Source organism: Oxyura jamaicensis, chromosome 13, assembly GCF_011077185.1.
Source record: "Oxyura jamaicensis isolate SHBP4307 breed ruddy duck chromosome 13, BPBGC_Ojam_1.0, whole genome shotgun sequence".
NCBI classification, from domain to species: Eukaryota; Metazoa; Chordata; class Aves; order Anseriformes; family Anatidae; genus Oxyura; species Oxyura jamaicensis.
The window spans coordinates 3383965-3404956 of NC_048905.1; the positions used below are offsets into that span (position 1 = coordinate 3383965).

Genomic DNA, 20992 nt, shown 5'->3' on the forward strand with positions numbered 1-20992 from the left:
CCACAATAATTTTTAAATGATACGTTTCCATTTTCTGAAGAGAAGTGTGTATAAATAAGGGCTTTGGCGGTCAAGCTACTTTTTCTCTACAATGTAATGTTTTTTGTATGAAGTCAGGCTTGATGTGAAAGCCACAGGCAATGCTGCAGCTTGTTGTTGATGGTTTGTCACTCTTCTAGTTTCCTTGGCACAAGTTATGTATATGCAAATAGAAATTCTTGTCATGCCGCTAGATATTTTAAATGTCAAAAAACTCCAGTTACCCTGTACAGAAGCAGAGGCTTAAAACACGTGTGTGCATCATGGTTCAGAAAGAGATTACAGATCAGCCAAAATTATAGTAGTGTTTCACATGGAATATACTAAATACATCAAGGAGATGTTTCTCTCTTTATGAATATATGAAAAGTGTTCAGTCATCAAATCTGAAGTTTTGCACCTAATTATTGTTAACCAAAGACACTGGAACGTTGAGACTGGAGATGGCAGTACCGTAAAAAACGTAGTTTTTTCAAAAATTTTCTTCTTCTTTTATATACTGAAAGAAATGGCCAGACTTTCAAATGTTCACCTTAAGTGAGATATTGACCGTTTTCAAATGTCTGAATGGAAATGTCAGGAGGGAAACTCTTGAGCATTGAATCTCCAATGAACTATCTTCTTAAACACTTTTTAAAAATCCCCAAATATACAGTTTTGTTACTCATATTCATTTTTCAGTTGGTTGATAGAATTTTAAATGAATATATTTTATACTGTTCTTAAAATGCTGAATAATATTTTAGATTCCAGAGACTGACACAGTAATAGAATATTGGGATCCCATTGAAATGGGCTATTTGATTTGACATCACCTGCGTGGCTGGTCTGAACAGCAGAACAGGAGGCTAGACTGGTCAGCCTCTAGGCAAATGAGACGGTACAGAAACCGCAAACATATCTGAGGTGAACAGGGCTTTGATATGTCAATCTCGACTTGTAGATCAGATACAGAATTCTATTATGAATGTTTCCATGAAAAAGAAGCAGATTTGGAGTGAAAATAGCAAACCAGTATTGTTAAAATCACTGGCTTTCCTGCCCTAAAAAAAGTTTGCTTTCATCCTGTTGCACAGTACTCAGATTGAAAGATTGAGAGTCACATTTGCTCATGGGTTCTTAAGACCCAGCTTGTTTCAGCATCAGGTATCAGCTGTCTGTATCTGAAGGCAAACCGGTCAGTTCTTACACCTCCGTGGTGTTCCCTTGAGAGGATGTGAAACCATAGGCTCTAACAAGATACGAAAGCTGCATTTTTTTCCTCTTTCTCTACTTGAAAGACAAAGTTAGAAACAAAACCAGACCCTCTGCATTTTGTTGTGGAGTTAGGGTTCCTGACCTGAACTCCCCAGCCAACGAAGGGGCACGGAGCAGAGGAAGTCGCCCTGAAGCACTGTGCTCTGTCCTCCTGGGGAGTGCCTGTATGTAAAGGCATAGCTGCAGTACTGCCTTGCCAAGTGCTGTCCACCTGCTTTCTACCTAAGTGACCTTGGGACTGTAACACAGTCACACAGCAGTGGTTTGACACTTAGTATGAAACTGTTTGCCCATTGCAGCTTTATTTTATTTGTGTGGAAATTGCTCAGCTCTGAAATTTATAGCATGATTGTTGCTCTGCTCAGATTCTTCTCTGATCTATTGATCTGTGCTTTATTTTATACTGACAAAGTATTTCATACTAATTTATAAAAATAAAAATAAGCAAAAGTCATCACCATAATATTTTGATATAAATTGGACATTTACAAATTGCTCAAAGGCCGTGATGCCAGTAGGAAAAATCATGACCCATCCTCTAATCTTAGAAGCATTCATCTGCAAGAAATATTTTGCAAACAAGCTTACAGTGTGGGCTCACAGTCTGATTTTGTTTTTTCCCCTTCATCGGCAGGATTGGAAAAGCAGCAATATGCGGCTAAGAGTTGTCTTGCACAGGGCTGGAGAATGCAGCTTTTTGATCCCATCCCACACTCTTCTTGGTGTGAAATATGAGTGGCTGAAACTATCGCATATTAGCTGTGTTCTCCTGCGCTGCACCACCACTAAGCTCAGCGCAGGTAGATCTGTCCCAGGCAGAGTCTTGCTCTGTACTTCCCTCTTCAGCACCAGACAGAAATTTAGGAAAAAAAAATAAAAAATAAAAAAAATAAAGCAGAAATGTATATGTCCAAAATAGTTGTACTATTAAATATAGCAGTAAGTCGAAAATCAGGTTCTAATTGATCAGGGAATCAATCAGTAACTGCCTGCTGCAGTTATTGAAATGCAGACTAAGGTGGCAATGGCTAAAATTTGCTAATTTGAGCACTTCAAATGTTTGGTAGAAATTTGAAATAGGCTTGGGAGCTATAGTGCCTGTCTCAGTTGCCTATATTACTAATCATAATGGCAGGTATATTTCTTCATATTTGCCAAGACTAGACCCAGAAAAGTGCTCAACAGTGAGAGAATGATTTCCATTCTAACTCACACATATTATCCTTTTCTCATTTTAAGAAAATTTGGAAAGTGAAATTTCTCACTCGTTAAGAGACCATGCTGGTGGGACTTACAAAATCTGTGCTGATCATGATGGTAACATACTGTACAAAATACAGAAAAATGCCTTGCCAAAAGCTTCACTAGCAAATGGGGATTTGCTTCATTTATGAAGTTTCAGACCTAAGACACTACTAATCTCCTCTTAAAGAAAGAGAAAGAAAAGAAAGGGAACACGAAGAGAGGAGATCCTGTTTGAAATATAACTTGGATTTCTTCAAACAACATGGAGGGTTAAGATGGTAGAAGAAGAAGGAAGTTTTACAGGAACTGTTTACTTATTAACCAAGGCACATAGCCTGACTCGTGTACTCTGGAAATGGATCAGACGTGCTGGCAAAGGATCAAGGATCATATAGAAACTTAATATGATTTGCCATTTAAAATGGGATTCTGTCTCATAACTGTTGAGAAGTACTCATTGATTGCTGCCATAAAGGAATGGAATGGCCACTCCGATGAAGCACAAATTAACAGTAATATGCAGAAAATATTGGAATTCGTGTTGGATGCCAACAAGTAAGAATAACAAAAAAAGCATGACTGCACGAATAAGAACTTCTTATTGCTTTTTAAATAACACTTTCAGAGCAATTTGGAACTGAGCTAGTGTACTGACAAATGGTTGCTGGAAATGGAATTGTTAAGGTTTTGTTTTGTTGTTTAAGCACATTTGAATTTTAAGAATAGAATGTATATATGAAGAGGAGAACAATTCAAGAATTTATATACAGAAAAAGGGGGGGGGGGGGAAGTAACTAGGTGAAAGAGAAAAAAATCATGAGCTTTAGACTGAGAATGAACTTTTCTTTAACATTTACCATTTCTCCTAGGAACTTACCATTATTTCCAGCTGGTGTTTTTATTAAAGACTCTGCAGAATGCAAAACATTTAGAAAACTTGCAATGTATTTTCCCACTGTTTGTTCCTCCTAATTTAGTTGTTCAGTCATAAACATAAAAGGATGCACAAAAATTCCTCATACTTTAGATATAGACAAAAATTAGTGATCGGAAAAAAAAAAAAAAATAGAATTTCTGTCCTCCACTCTCATTTCTAGAGGATCAGTAAAATAAAAGGAAATAAAAGAGTCCATTGGCTATTATAATTGGTAATAATAATAAAAAAAAAACTTTTATGACTCTCTGTGACTTCTTCAATGACTGTCAATGTCAGGAACATTTTTCGTTTTCTCAGACCAGTATATCCACAATCAGCAGTTGATGTTTTTAGAAGGAAAGATTATACAGTTGGCAGATTAGGCAAAACACAAATGTAGACATTCCTGGTGTGGCTTGACAGATGCTGTTATAGTTTCAAAAGTCAAATTTAGGATGAGCTTCACATCGCACACCTTGTTCTGGAGCATGCTCAGGGACACGGGCTTGTCTGCATTCAGTAATTTTGGAAACTTTTCCTCTGATACGTTTTCATGTCATGTTTTTAAATATAATTTCTCATGAATGAAATAGATGGGAATCCCATATGTGATGGTCGTTATCCACCCGTTTGGATAATCCATTTTATCCTTCCCCCTTTGTTATCTTAGATACTTGCAAATTAGTTGTAATACTGTGTCTGCAGTCCATTCTGTTGTCATTGGAATAGATGCTTTGCTTGGGTGTAAAATATTCTAGAAGTTATTTACATCACTTTGGAGTGGGCCCATCCCATGCTGGAAAAGGAAGGCATTTTATAAATAACAATAGGAAATTTAATTGTCATTTGAATATACTTTTAAATAAAAAACATTTGAAATTACACTTTGTTACCTACAAATAATTCCTCAGCAATTAATTTTGCACTTTAGCTGTATGCCACCAACCTTTTTCAGAGAAGATTCTCCTCAACAATTAATATTGAAGTTAAGCTGTATGTCACCATCCTTTTTTCAGAGATTCTCATTCTTCTCGAAAGAATATGTATTAATTTTTAAAGTCATATTTACAAGTAACCTACATAAGACCTGCTGATGTCTTGAATTTTCATAAAACATCCCCTTATGAATTACAGATTCATAAGATGTCTCAGTAATTGTAGCCTGGGTATTTGAATGCATCATGGCTACTCCTGATGCAATGCATTCTCCATTATAAATAAGATTCTGCTTATAAGGCCTGTCTCCCAGGTCGCTGAATTCCAACATCAATGACTGAAGTAAATAAGATATTGTCTCCATTTGAAAGACATTCAGCTTGGAAACAAAATGGATGATACAAGTCTGCTTGCTTTTTTTGTTTGTTTTGTGCTTGTTTTTTTTTTTAACTCTGACAAAATGTATTTAGGCTTATTCTTCACCCACTCCTAATGTACTTTAATATTTTAATTTCCTAAAAATACTGAATTGCAGAAAATTCAGAGTTATTAGTGGAATGCGATGAGAAGAAGCCTCTATTTTAATACATAACTGAATGTATATTGCTCAAACAGTAGCCCTAAGATGAGTGTAATAGACAGAAATGACTTGTGCTGTTACAGTTCATAAAGTCTTGGTCATCTGATGAGAAGACCTTAACCATGAGCTTAATACAAGTGGGATCTAAATTATTCCACATTACTAGGTCCTTAAATGCAGCTTAAAGAAGCAATTGCTTCTTTAACTGTTTTATAACCTGTACCATAAATGAATAACCACATTCTTACATGTTCGGTTTCTGCATAGTATTTCACTCTGTGTATTTGAATGCGGTTTATATCCATAGTAAATGAACTGTTTGTCATTTATATTTCTTCTGAAGAGTTAAGTGTAATTTGAGACTCATTCTGAAATAAGGTGAGGAAGAAGGGTGCATTGTATGAACACAGTTCAGTTGCATATTGTCATCTTCTTGCATGCAAGTTAATTTGCAAGAGTACTTTATTGACAATTGGGCTGCTTAAAACAGATGTACATATGCTAGTATGTCATGAAAAAAATGGAAGTATTAATTCCAGTTCTTGGAGCACTGAATGTGCAATTCTTCTGATTTGGATGGCCCTGTTTTTCACACACACAGACTCATCAGAAACCTAAAGAAATCACTTAGATCATCTGTGAAATGTCACAAATGAATCTTCATATTGTAAAAATTACTGGTCTAAATCAGAATCCCAGATGTTTATCTTTAAGAAAAGGACAGTTTCAAAATTTCAGGTTGTGAAAATATTAAAGGCTTTGAGGAGGTGAGGTTGATTGTCTTTACGAGAGCTAGCAAAACTATTCACTGTCTCTGTATTTCATTGCCAGACTCCCTTTCTTAAGATGAAGTATCCTCTGTTAATAAAATATATAATTCATCTAAAAAAGAAGGAAAGCTAGAAAAGAAGGAAGGTGGCCAAAAATCCAGCTATTATATAGTAGCTAGAGAGAAAGGAACAAATTCTGAGTTCCAGGATTTTTGTTAGTTTTAATAATGTCTTAAGTGCATATACAATAAACAGTACATCAAATTTAATATATACATGTTATTGGTGATCTGATAAAAACTTTAGACCTTATGCCAATTTTTATACATTATTCTCCCTTTTATAATTATAGTGATATTCTCCATTGTGAGCGAAACACAATAGGAACTCTTATATTATTAAAAAAAAAAAAAAAAAAGTCAAATCTGTAGAACAATTATCTACTGTAGTTGCCTGTAATCTTCCAGAATCCTTTTTCTTTGTGTGTGGATACTTTCTTATAAATACATTAATAAATAATAATTCTAAACAAAATAAGAAGAGAAAATTGGAAGCCTTCTCAATGTATTTTGTTCCCCACAGCAGGAATTACAAAATAATTTTGTTTATTTTTTCCAGTTCTTTGCTGTTGCCCAGCCAACACCTGAGGGATCACAAACGAACCTGGGAGTAAGTAATTAAAATTCAAAGCTTTAACATTCAGATACTTTTTACACTTTCTTTTGCTTCCAACTAGCATTTTTTTTCCAGACAAGCTTTTAATTAACAGGTGAGTTTAATTGATATGTGAGGTGTTTTTTTTAAAAAATGTAAAGGATATCAGTAAGAAGTAAGGGATGAATTTTTCATTCTCAGGTTTTGAGCTTATTTGTACATTGATGTTTCTGTTGAATCAATTTTCTTTAATGAATAAATAAAATGGAATTTCTAAATATTGGAAATATTGGATAGAACAGACGAAGAGTTAACCAGAATGATGGCTAATTTTCCCAGTATCTTGTATCATAAAACTCCACCTCACTATTCCTGACAGATTAGTCTGCTGTGTTTGTTAAGAAGTAAGAATGATGGAAATTCTTAGGCACTGTAAGCAATCTGTTGGATTTAACTAAGCTTTTTATGATTTGATTAGGTTGAAACTAATTTCATCAAACTTTGCCATCTAAAATACAGCTGTCAAGTCAGAACCAGTCTTCTGGACTCATATTTCAGTGAACAGAGTCACTAGTGTTGTAAAACCCAGCATAAAGTGAGAAGTCACCTTCTGTAGGTGGCTAAGTGCCTGGCTTCCAAATGCCTTATCTTAGATAACATGAATTCCCTGGTGTTTAACATGAGCCTTACACTCAGCAGTTTAGAACTGCTGCTTTGTTTGTTCATTGTTTTGCCTGCCAAGGGTATAGAATTGCAAGGGTGGCTTGAGTTCTTGGGGGCTTTTTAAATGGTTGATTTCTGAAAGCAGACCAACATACTGTGAGATCGGATAAAGTGCTATTTGTTTTGAAGTCAGGTATTTTAATAGCATAAGACATGCTGTGCACTGGAGGTGTTTTATGAGTTAAAGAAGCAACTAGTCAAAAAGTTTCTTGTGATTAAGATAGTAGTAGGACAGCACCCACATCTGTTCATGAAAAGATTTATTTTTTGCACTGTCATTACTGCTCTAGCTGTATGTGAGTCTGAGGTGAGAGTTGGTGAGAACACATTAGGTTTCTATGATACTGAGTTCCATATTTTCATCTTGATGCTCCTCTTTTTGAGTATTTGTTGCCATATTTATTTCATTCAGTATACTTACATGTATAAGCAAATGATCTCTTCCTTCAGCAAGAGTGACCTAATTGGGCATTTAATATAAAATTGTCTTGTAACTGGATTGTGCAAGCTCCTACAAGAATATTTATAATTCTTGCATTCCTATGAAGACAGTCTAGCTTTCCCTGATATCATTTGATCTGTCTTTGTGAAATATGATCTTTCAAGGAAGAAAAATGTGAAGATCATTGCTTTAAAAAACTATTTGTTTTTCAACTAAGTACATTTTTTCACAATAAACATGAAAATGATTCAAGCCTCTCAAAGCATTTTTAGAATTTCCCACCCTATGAGCATTATATAATTCCTCATAACCAGAACTAAGGGCATGATAAAATATGATATTTATTGTATTTATAAGGAAAAACCAAACATTTTTCTGCTGCAGAAAATACCAGATACACATTTTAGGAAAAATGCCAAGCTATTTATCTAAGGGCATAGGTGTCCAGTACAATCGTTTCCCCCCTTTCTGCACTGGAAATTAATAGTCTTTCCCATGGGCTTTCTTCTGTGATGGAAACAGAAGACTGTTTTTCTCTTTGTGTGTTAATTATTAGAGAGCAACATTTCATACGCAGCCCACTTAAGCTCTCCTGATAGCACATTTTTCTGCTTTTATGGTAGAGTTTGTGTAGATGGCACTTGGTGTAGGGTTTTGGTTTTGCTGGTGTTTGTTTGTTTGTTTGTTTGTTTGTTTGTTTTTTTATGTAGATTTGTATCTGTTGATTGCTTTGGGTTGGCAAAGGTAAGAATGATGTTAATATCCATTTAAGAGCTCTGAAACATGGCTTTAAGATTTTGCCTTTCTGTCTTGCTTACTTTCTCTTCTTTGGTGTCAATGAAGTTTATTTTTCCTGTTGAACATTAGTAGCATGTTGCTGATATTTTCTTTTGTTCTTTTATCTTTTTTTCTTTTTTAAAGAAGAGTAAAGTGGGAGGAAAATGGCTGCACAATATAATGTGCTGATGCAATTTAACTCCACTTCTCAACATATGAAAATTTGCCTGCTTCAGGAGAGAAAAAAAAAACTCAATTAGTCCCTCATTTCCATTGTATCCCATAGTCCTCTTGTCAAGTGGGCTTGCCTTTATAACCCTGCAATCTCTCATGACAATGTTAGAAGAGGGGAAGAGCTAGCTACGGAAGTATATTCTTTTCAATTGCTAGTGCCTGAAACAACTTCCATCTTTTTAATTTGCTACATTTATTTATTTTATTAGAATTATGTATGAGCAATGACCTCTACAAGAATTCTGTAATGCATAATTAGTGTTATATTTGAGTACATAAACTTAAAAAATGTGAGGTTCAGATAGGAACTTGATAACTCAACTACCCAACTAATTACCAAAACGTTTGTCTCCATGGACTGACCGGCTATGGATATCTCTTTCTTCTTCTAAAACAGATGGTGATTTCAGCATAGTGTAAGGTCACCAAATTCAAGCTGTTATGAACCAAAAACCAATTCCAAAGTTTTGCAGCTCTCACAGAGATTGCTTTGCCAAGCAACCCACTCTGTTATAATTTGGAGGAAAATGGTGTACTAGGCACACCAGTGGCAGAATGTCACCGAGCATCCGGGAGGCTGATCTAAGTCACTCTTTGGGACTGATCCAAGGATCAGAGAGTAAAGGCTCAAAGCCACCTTTAACTTCCCAGGAGCTGAATTGGGCATCATGATACTAACCCAAAGAGCTGGCTCAAAGCTTTATGAAATTGTAGAATATGTGAAAGCAAGCTGTGAAGACTTAATCCAGATAATATCACAGTGGGATAACGATGAGCTGGGGCAGCAACTGGGAGATTTGGCAGGGGATATGTCTGCAAAATGGCCAGCATTTTCTTCTTCAGAATTATTATTTCTTTGTTAAAATAAAAGATAGGTTGTTAAGAACAAGTATTTTCAAAGTATTTCACCATATATACTGAACAGTGAGCATTGCTGTACACTGAGAAACAAATTAATGAATCAAACATTGCAGCACTATCCACAGGGGCTCGTTTAAAAGCAAATGCATGACAGAGCTGGAAACCAGCTTAAATGCAAATGAACCAATGTGATGAAATCTGTAATGTTTGATTCATTAATTTGTCTCTCATTGTACAGCAGTGATCATTGTTTAGTGTGTGCTACTAATGAAAGACCCTGAAAGACAGGGATTTCCAACTTTCCAAATGAGCTTTACTTTAACAGAGATGTTGACGTGAAGCCTTTTATGCTCGTGTGAGAACCTCGCAGCATCTGTAGTAATTGGTTTCATTAAAAAAGTAATCTTTAGTATATATTTTAGTTTTCTTGTGATGTAGGCTAGCAGATGGAAAGAAGGAGAGCCAGCGTCATATGATCTGCTAGCTTTCCAAGGGCCACCAGCAGCTAATATGTTATAGTTAAAAGGAGAAAAACACTTGAAAAAATAAAATCTTGGCTATGTGCTGAAGTAGATAAAACACCCCCCATGCCCCCTACCTTTAGACATGGTTACTTTCCAGAAGATTTTAATCCACTGTAAAAGCAAGACTGAATGCCCAAAGGGTGAGGTGTGTGGGGGTCAACTTTATTGTTTTCCTTCTGTAGAAGTTGAGCTATTAAATGTCAGTTTTGATAGATACTCTGATAACGTATATTCAGTCTTATGTACCAGTGACATCAGCGTTTATTTGTCAGCTCCTTAGCTCAGCCTGGCATTGTGTTTCTGTTCACAGACGTTCACGTGACTGTAAGATTTGAGAAGACAAGACAGAAAGGGATTATCAGATCAAATGGCTGCTGTATAGCAAATTATAAATTGTAACAATCTGGGCTCCAATGATGAAGAAAATTTTACCTGAGTCAGTCTCAACGCTTACAGCCACAAATACAGACATTTTTAGAGGCTTGTTTTTATTAGGATTCATCAATATGATGATGGGTTTTATTAGGAAGGGTCACTTCTGAGAGATGGGTGGCACTAGCTTCAAAGTATATCAGAAAACAAGAAAAACAGAAGTCTTTTGTAGCTTTGCAGCAGCACATAATAAAGAATTGGCTCAGTTAGGGTTCACATTTTTGAGATTCTTCTTCCAAATCGAAACAACATACACTAGACCAATCTGTCTATTTATTTCCGTTCTGTATCTACAATGGGATGACATTTAGGCAAATACAGTGTTAAGTGCCTTGCAGGTACCTCTAGGTATTGAAATCTACAATTAACCACAAAGCAAGTGCACTCTTCATTCAAACATCTTATTTTTTTATCATATCAACCTGAAACTGTGATTCATTTACTGGATTTTTGTTCTGGTTTTGGCTGAAATAGAGAAATAGTGGCTAATACAATTCTGTGGTTTGGGTTTAGGATGAGAATCATGCTGATAACACACCGATGTTTCAGTTGTTGCCAAGCTATGCAAGGACATTGCAGCTCCTTGTGCTGCCTTGCCAGCGAGGAGGCTGGGGATGAACCGGGAGTGGGGAGGGGACAGGACCAGGACAGCTGGCCCAGGCTGGCCTCAGGGATATCCCATGTGGTGCCATGTTGGCAGTAACAGCTTTGGGGGTGGCCACTGCTCAGGGTCTGTCTGGATGTCTGTCAGTGGGCATTGAGCAATTGCATTGTGCATTACTCACTTTGTACATACTTATTTTACATATTTATTGTTAATATTATCCTCTCCTTTTCTGTCCTATTAAACTATTTGTTATCTCAATCCACAGATTTTATCTTTTTCCAGTTCTCTATCCCATCCCACAGGTGGCAGGGTGGTGAGTGAGCAGCTGTGTGGTGCTCAGCTGCCTGCCAGGTTAAACCACAATGATTCTGAAGCAATTTTTTTTACAGGACAGTTCTGTTCTCTTGCCCTTTTTTTGAGATTGCAAGCTACGTTATCAAATATTGTCTGCTACAATACAGCTAGCTCTTGAAGTCCACTGCAGACAGTTGTAATGTCATTAGTAATTGTGTATAAAGGATCTTTTCCATGGAAATGACCATCTCAAATCAAATCTTTGCCTGGCCTTGCTGTAAAGATAGTTTGCTTTTCATGCCATACTATGTATGTACTGAACAAAATCAATACATGCATTTTCAATAGCTACCAAAATTGTTGAAAAAGGGACTCGAGTAAGTGTTTAGAAGTGTATGTATCATTACTAAGATTTTCTTCAAAAGTTTCTGGATCCTGCTGTTCTTTATGTTCTTGCTCAGGAGAGAGGTCCTTAGATATGGAGTAAGCTGTGAGGATGCAATTTTGGAAAAACAAACAAACAAACAGCCAACCAAACCCAGCTGCAAATATAATAGAAGGTAAATTCCATGGAAATTTCATTTCTGTTTTCATCCAGCATTGAACACGTGTTAGACTTGGATATTTTACTTAAATCACTTTTCCAGGTCTAGGTTCTGTGTGGCAGCCACTTAGTTTATAGGCTTCCCAGCACAATTTAGTTTCATTTCAGCTTACCATCCTATCTTACTGTAGATGAATGATGTTATATATCGTCTCTGGATTCAAATTTATATATATATATATATATTTATGAGGAAAAGAGCTAATTTTTAGTCCATTAATATCTAGTTCTGTTCTGCTAAAGCCAGTGGCAAAAATCCTGCTTGAGTCAATGATTCAGAACCAATGCTAAAGAATGAGGCAGTGTATTGTGTATGAAGTCATAGTGTAACCTGACTGTTTTCTTTTTATCTAGTTAAAAATATTTTTGTGGATGTTTCTGAATTTAGCAAACCAGTATTTCTTGTAACATCAGTGTTTTCTGTGCTAGGACTGGTATGACATTTAATTACCTATTTGATGTCCCTATTTTGAATACAATTGTCTCCTGTTCTTTGTGACTGGAAATACAATGTTGAGTGAGCTTTCCACCCAGGATACAATGATTTGTGTGGTTTCTTTCTGGAAAAGCAGTTGTGCTTTCTATGCGTAGGCACGGGAGCAGCATGATAGAGCTGGGCTGTTGTGCCTTCCAGCCAAGAAGTAAACTACAGGTGTGGTTTTAGAGAAATAGAGTGGGGTGAAACACAGGATGGAGGGTTGAAGAGGCAGGTATAGGAGAGGAACTGCAGAGCTGATTAAAGGCATCCGACTGTTGTGGCATTGCAACATTCATTCTCTTTAATTAAAAAGCTGATTCCACTGTGATGGCACCAAAGGGTTAACATAGTACCAGGGACATACAGTATGTTAATCTGGTGCTTAGTATGATTTTTGGGTATGTCTTATTATTATTATTATTTTATTCATTTGTGTCTACTAGATCTTTTCTAGCCTTTGAAGTCCTACCTAGCATGCTCTTTTTCTCTTTTCAAAAACAATTTTTGCCTATCTTGAGATTCACAGCTTTGTTGTGGCTCTTATGTTGATGGAGCATTTTCTCATGGTTATGTTTATTTCCATTCACAAATCATTGTGGGTCTATTGCTTCACTTCTGAATGTCATTCCATTTCTTAGCAGCCTCTTTTCACCATCTCTTTTAGCATGTCCAATCCTTTACATCAGTCTTTCGAATGGTTTAATTCCTCAATTCTTCAGCTGATGGTATCAGACTTGTTTATGTTACTAGGCACAGCCAAAGAATTATAACTTGTGTGCGCCGTTCTGCTTCATGCACATGTTTATTAGTAAGCTAGTAATGTTATAAGAAGTTGCACTAGCCATTGCCTGATACAGTGTACAAAAATTATAGTATAGTAATTCAAAAATGTGTTATCTCAAAATAAGGTTTTGCTTATAAACTCTCTATTCACGTTAAAGGAGGTGGTTTTTAACGAGTTAAAGAAAACTTTTGAAACTTTATTTTTTAGGTTATTTTCAGATAGCATAGAAGCTTTACAAATCAAAAGGTGTTATTGCTAAAGACTGAACTGAATACTTTACAAGCCACTGGAGGATTTGTTTTAGTATTTTCCATTCAACAGCAAAATGCTACGCTTTACTTTTTATTCACATTCTGTTTTAATGTTATGTAAAGGAGCTTTCAAAAGTGACAGTCATTGCTCCTAGTCCACAGTCTGTATCCAGGAAGATGTTTAGTTTTTCCCTTAAGTGTTTATTTTATGAACTTACTTTGTAGTTTAAGCATTGGTGTGAGAGAACAAAGAATCTGAAGATAACGGGAGATTTAAGATTAATAAAAGAGTTGTGGTTGCTTAAAAGTATTTCCAAGGTCACTGATCACTGTAAGATCTTGAAAGAGCAGGCATCGGCATGGTTTTAAGGCTCAAACTCAGTCTGAGTAGTTCCCTGGTTACTACACTGTGCTGCAGCTGTCAGCCAGAGGAGTCAGGGCAGATTTCTGAGCTAATGGAAAGCTTGTTGGTGAGCACAACACAGTGTGAGAGTCCTGGCAGGTCTGTGCCTGCCTCTGTGCAGCACTGAGGGCCACTGTGCCCTGATTTCGGTGTAAAAGACCTTCAGTAACAAGTGGAACAATCTGTAAAAAAAAAAAAAAAAAAAATTTTTTTTTAATTGGAGTCGAGCTATGAAAGAACATAATGAGTAACATCTAAACACCACTGAGAAATTCTGCTATACAGCCTTCCTCTTCTTAGCCATAGACATTCCTTGACACAAAGAAAAAAGGTCCTTGCCTGAGGTTGGTCTAGCCCTGGAGCAGGCTGTCCAGAGAGGCTGTGGAGTCTCCATCCTTGACTTTGTCACACCTGGAGCAATTCCTGCATTGAGCTCATGGTTGGGACAGATGACCTCCTGAGGTCCCATGCAACCTCAATTGCTCTGATTCACTCATTGTAAACCCTGTGTGTTTGTCCTGCTGCCTTTTCCAGTAGCTAACTATTCAGAACTAGTAACACCGATCAACTCTGTTAGCACTTCTCCATGACTGAATTTTAAGGTATCTCTAAAAGAAGATGGAGATGATTTGGGGCATAACTGGGGCAGAGTGAGCTGAAGTAGCGGTTACCCAGTAGGGCAGGGGGTGAGAGCCAACACATCTCCCTATTTCTAGTGCTGATTCCTCTACATCCACCTTGCACGCTCGTGCATAACACAGAAATATGAGCTGACCGCAGGTGTGCTTCTGAGCCAAGTGGCATCGTGCTAGAGACCTAGGAAAAATGCAACTGCGGAAGCATGGCCCTGTGTGTGTGTTCGCACAAACTGCTTCTCAGTGGGCTAATTAGTTTGGAGGCAGCATCAAGATGATACGGGCAGACTGGTTCTGGTTCTAAGGCTGCCATGGTCTGGGGTGAGCTGGGGACCAGTACACCATACCCTATTGTATATCCTGGACTTGCCTGCTGCTTTTTCATGAGAGATGCAATATTCATATCATACAGAGATTATTACATTTAAATTGTATTACATTTTATTTATTTATTTTCCCTGAGAAAACGTGGAAACCCGATTAGTATTAAAAATAATAATCTCCTGTCTGGCAGATAAAGCACAGGGAGCCCGTACTGGCCTCTGAACCAGTCAGCTGAGAAGTTTAAACTCAATAAGGAAAACACTTATAAAGTGAAGTCCGCCGTGAAGTTCGTAAAACTAGATGAGCTGTAGCACCCCATCACATTATTCTTAGTGCCTTCTAGACATTATGGGAGAGCACAGAACAGCAGCTAGCCTCTGGCTGTTACCAAATGCAGTTAGTGCTCACAGCATGCGAGGCTGTGCTGGGATGAGTTACATTTGGTGTGTGGTGCATCCTGAAGGCTGGTTCAACCCTTCATGTAAGTGATGTGCATTATTAACAACAGAAATTGATCCCATGAAAGTAGCATAACATAAACGGATCACTTCTGAAGACTCGTTACTGGGATAAGCGGGTATCATGTATTATGTTTCGTAATGTGTTCTTTTTTTTCCATTAAGTACTGTGGTGCTGATTAATCAAAATTGGTAGTAATGCTCTGTTTCTTCTTGTGTAAAATTTAATTCCATTCTTGTGAAGAATCTTTAAGAAGTATCATCAAGAATTGCAATACATGTTAAAAGGTATCATACAGAAAAAACTCACAGACTTCCTAGTTAGTTAACTGGTCTTTCTTTAGATCCGAGTTTCCCCCCTTTGTGTTGTAAGACATATGACTAAACCAATTTGGTCTTTAATCCATAGAACATGCTGTCAACCTCGCCTGTCTGTTTTCGTGTCAGTGCTTACTTGACTATGACTACAGATGTGAAAAAATTGAATAGTAATAAGTCTCTTGCTTACATTTGATACGCGATTTTTAGATGTTTTATACGCTATTTCCATATATACATTTGCTGAGAACTAGTCTTTAAAATTACTTTTTACTTATCTTTATGACTCTAGACTTTGAAGTAATACTTCAATGACAGCTGAACTGAGACATTTTAACAGTTTCTGAACAGGGTCTGAACAGACCTCTCGGTATTCTGTACCATGCTGAAGGACTGCTTCCCTCTTGAAAGTTTTATCATGTAGGAGGCTATTAAAGTTATGAGTTTGGGCTGAGGCATGAATAAATCCTGAGTCTTACTGATGATGTCATTATAGTGGTCAATAAAATACATGGAAGCAAACACTTTTCATGCTACTAAGATCAGCTAACCAAATCAGTATACACGAGCAATTAACTCTTTAATTAAGATGAATAGATGACATTAGCCCTCCTTAAACCCTGCTTGTCAGCATTTACAAATAGAAAAAGACGGATGTCTCCTTCCCAAGAAATCTCGCTTTTATTTTTCATTCTTTGACAGTATCTCATTCTTTCCACTTTGTAAACAAATTCACTGATGAACACTGCCAACCGCAGAGATTTAAACAGCCCTATTCAATCAGTGCTATTTCTCATTGCTCAGAGGTAATGTATATGAATTTAGTTTATTTTCTAGGCAAGTTGCATTGACTCTGTGATTTTAATTGAGAAAAATAAAGGCCTTTTGATGACCAAGTATATAAGATCATATGAATTCAATCAGCATGACATGTTAGAGGCCATATAGTTAAGTACTATTAAGTTTCTTGCCTTTGAATTGAGTTATCAGTTTTTAAAAAGTTCTGTATAAATGGAAGGAATAAAGTCTCTCAGTTCTCTCTCCTTGCAAACCAAAATACTCTGGAAGCAGATAGATTTTCTCTCCCTACATATGCTATTTGCATATATATATATACATATATATATATAAAGGAGAATTTCCAAGGATTGAAGTGTTATGGCTCTTTTGTAATCCTACAAAATAACAGGATTCCCACTTAGAAAATCAAATTTTGTTCTACTTTCTGTTTTTAATGGCATATGGCACACATACAAATTCTGGAAAGGAGTGTTTTCCTACTACGTGTATTCAAATAACATATGCCACATGTGTAGGACAGATTGGAGTCAACATATCTGTTGAAAACAGTATTTCTGTACTATTTTCACAAATAAACCTATATTCATGTTGTTGTGTCTCAGGTACAGTTTCTATCCATGTTGATGTTACTGTAGATTATTTTTTGTGAAGCCCATTTTGCAAGGCAGTATTAGGAGATTGCTTTCACCTTCTGTAACAGTCTTTGTTCGAAGAGTCAGAAGTGCTGAACATTTACTTAATCCTAGCCTCTCTGAAGTATGGAAAGTCTGTAAGATGTTTCCTGCTGTAGTTGCACCAGTTGCAGCTGGAAAAAATAGTAGTTTACTGCATCCCATATGCTTCTGATAAAAACAGTATAGGTTTTGCAGCAAATAAACATAAAAGTTTACATGAAAGTATTCAGATAATTTTCTTGTCCCTCCCTATTCTGCAGTCAATGTTCTGTTAACCACAAGCCCCACATACCCATCCACAAGATGTTTCTTCTGAGATGCTTTGCCAAGTGTATTTTGGTTTCTTTTTAATATAAATAAATAAATAAATAAATAAATAAATAAATAAATAAATAAATAAATAAAAGAGGATAAATGTAAATGTTAGTTCAAGATTGAGACATATAAATAGGAACAAAGTTGGAAGCAGAATTAAAGCTATAGGTAAGATTAAATATATGATTACACAACATGTGTCTATATCAGAAGGTGGAGAGGTTGACCTGGAGTGGTGACTCCTGCCCATTGAGGTGCCTTTATAGCAGAGGTGTGATGGAGGGTCCTACCTTTTTGGAAGTCCTTAATGGTTCAGATGTGTCCAGAGAACTGGCTTCAAAACTTCACTCTTCAGGGACAACTGTTATGGAGAACGAATTTGAAATGGTGAGGAGATCAGCCAAGGAGCTAGAAGATGACAGGGGAATAGCCATCTGTGTTTCAAACAGAACTTTTGGCTTCCTGACAGAAAATGAAATAATGCAGTTATTTGAACTGCCCCACGATTGCCTTAGTCACAGGTCCAGTCAAGTGTGATACTCCTTCAAGAGCTTCAGATGATACAAATCCATATGTACAGATAAAGCCAAAGGGATGTAATTGTCAAGGGCACAGTCCCAAAGAAGACAGATTTTATAGGCGAACTCTTGTAGTTATTAAAATGGTTTGGCTTCATAACAGAATACAAATTCTGCAATTTTGCCAAAACCTAGATGCAAGGGTTCTGCGGAGGTGTCACTTGCTACAAACTGGGGAACAGTTTGGCACGTGGGGTGCTGCCTGCCTGGCACCCTGCTGACATTGCCAGAACTATCTGGTGGGAAGGGCACCTGTGGGTTCTGGCCACCACGCGTTTCTCTGGGGGTCCTTTTGCTACGCCATTGCCATACAAAGTGTTGAGATTCCTAGCAAACTTTTTATAATGAGGAAAGAAAAAAACTATTCTATGAGTATTAGTCACACAGGTAGTGAACTGAGATCACAAAAATGAAGTCTGACACAAGGTAGTTTGAAAGCAAATGGCTATGTTGCATTCAGCAAGTTGCTCCAGCCAGTGCTGCTGCTCATACCCAAGCAAGCGAGCCTTGAGTTTAGCTTTGTCTCTGTATCACTGCCTCCCACTCCTTGACACACTCCGAGAGCTTGGTCCAAGTCCTGCAGACTTCAGTGCAAGTTGGATCACCTGCTGTACAGGTACAGGGAAACATGATGTGACAGCATCTCATGGGGGAGAGATGGGGGCCAAGGGCACAGGGATTGCATGGACGGCATTACCCCCATGCGAGGCCAAGTCCTGCACTCGCCTGTGCTCCTTCATGGCCCCTTTCCAAGGGAACGGGCCCACGTGCAACTGCCAGTTCTTCAATGACTCCCAGGAAAGCTTCTTCCCATTGCACAGGGTGCTTAATGTCACAGCTTGGCCATTGCCTGGTGCAGATGTACAAGGTGTCGGTATGGCAGCTTTGATACTTTTAATGCTTATTTATAATTAATTTTTCCATCAAGTTCCTATGTCTGAATTACAATTTTAGTGATTTTGGTTTTAGAAGGCTTGAGATGATAGCGTTGGGGTGTGGGGCTGCTTTTAACCTCCAAGCCAACCTTGTAGGGTGCCTCTTATCCTTCAGGTTGCTTGTGTGTTCGCAGGGCTGTTTGTATCGGTAGGTACGTGTTCAGTTCTGCCCTAATGGTGGGCTGAGCACTTGCCACAGAGCTGGGGGGACCCTTGGTGATGTATTAACTTTACTACTGGTAGCTCAGACAAGTATCAATGAAGACAGCAGCACAGGCTGGGCAGAGCATCGGCTGACCGCCCTGTAGCACGCATGCAAAGAACCAATGTGGCTCAGAAACAATTCTCTGAGGTAGTAATTTGGGTTTGAATGTGTAAGTGCCAGTCAGTGCTTCTAATAAGGGCAATATTTTCAAAATTCAGTTGAAATCTTAGGCCTCAGTATACCTGTACATGGCATGTACATAAAAAGATCAGACTGCTAACTAACTTCTAGGGGTCAGGCCTAGAATTAGGTGCCTAAATATGAATTTAGTTCCTTGCTATCTCATTTTGAAGTAGTTTTTTCTCTTTAAAGTCTTAACAGGAAAACAGTTGGAAATTTTATACAGTAGCCTTCTGTAGCAATGTCATTGTTGACAATTAAAGATGGAGATAGAACTGTCAAAGCCCAAGCAATTTATGTAGTAAAACCTATTCAGGAATGAAAGTAACACATATATCTGTATCATAAAGAATTTTTGATAGTTCCTTTGCATTTTAAAGCAGGGATTAAAATGTTTTTCATATAACTAAGCACATATTAATATAGAGAAATGTAGATATCAAATTATTTTAAGTGCATATATCTATGTAGTTGTGGGGGAAAGAAACTGAACTCTTCATATCTTGCATCCAGCTGTTTGGAAAATCTGTGCTTATGAAAAGGCAGCACTCACTGCTTATGTATTTGTAAAAAAGTAGAGAAATGCAATTTAAAAAGACAAGAGGACATTAGGGTGGAAGACATTAAATAAATAAGAAGTACATAGTAGAAATAGAGAATAAAGCTATAATCAGAAAGAAAGTTAATTACTTCATTTTACAACTGACAGTTCAGTGAAGTTTCTGTTTTAATATTATGTGCAAGCCAAACTGCCAGGTTTTATTTATCATCTGATATAACTCTACCTCTAGTTCAGGATACTGGAAAACCTCTCTTGTAGAGTTTTACCTCTTTAACCTCAAATGAAAACTGGCATTCCATCTGGATAGTGTCCAATGTGTCACATTTTGGTAGTCATGAACCAGCTCGCCTTATAAATCAAGAGCACTGATTAAATAATCAAGATTTTTGAAATGCCTTGAGGGAGCTGTACGTTTTTTGCATCAGTGATTAGTATTCAGTGGTAATACTGAAATCTATTTGAGCTGCAGATATAAAACTGTGTTTTGCATACTAGGCATAATCAGGGAGATTATATTCAGAAAGTGTGCTTCCCCTAAGACAGCAGAAGGTTATGACTTTTGCCATGGCTCCATTGTTAGTTTAAGTGAGCTTTGTCCTTGCTGTTGTACATCCCTTCATTCACCAGAATAAAATCTTTTCTGCAGCTCTGTACTGGGAAAATGAAAACTCTAGGTAATAACTTTCATAGGGCAGCTGGTTAAATAAAACTCTAGCTCCTGAATGGAAAGCAATTTTAATTAAAGATCTTTTCAGTTATTAAAACTCAGCTTATATTGTATCATTTCTTTTGTTGTTACAAGTAAGCATTTTGTCATTTAAATCATTCCCCCAAAATACATATTACTAGCAACAAGGGTGACTGCAGTTTACAAAAGATACAGTTGTGAGAGAGACTGGTTAAGAAATAAGTTATTGTTCATAGCAAAAAATAGAGCCCAAGCTCTAAATCCAGTAATGAATTTAAAAGAACTGTAGGAATATAAAATCGAAAAATGCTTTTCCTGAAAACTCTTGCTCAGATTATGCAAAATCTTGCAGGCTGCCTATTTTTTTTTTTCCCTCCTCCTTTTTAATGTGACAGTTCTGCTTCTCTGAATGCCCACTCAAATCCGAGTGACAAGAGCAAACTGCACAAAACAACATAGCCATGGCTGAGTGACAAGCTGCCCAGTGGCCCTGGTGAGTTCAGGTGTG

General features: G+C 37.2%; 1 protein-coding gene across 5 annotated transcripts in view; it reads left to right on the top strand.

The window, feature by feature from the left end:
* The window catches only part of TENM2 (teneurin transmembrane protein 2), an 823338-nt gene that overhangs the window by 98516 nt on the left and 703830 nt on the right, over positions 1-20992 (top strand). For all 5 annotated transcript variants that reach the window (XM_035338985.1, XM_035338975.1, XM_035338974.1 and 2 more), the window contains exon 3: positions 6362-6412. The gene's annotated coding sequence lies outside the window, so the exon portion shown is untranslated. The remainder of the gene's footprint in view (positions 1-6361; positions 6413-20992) is intronic.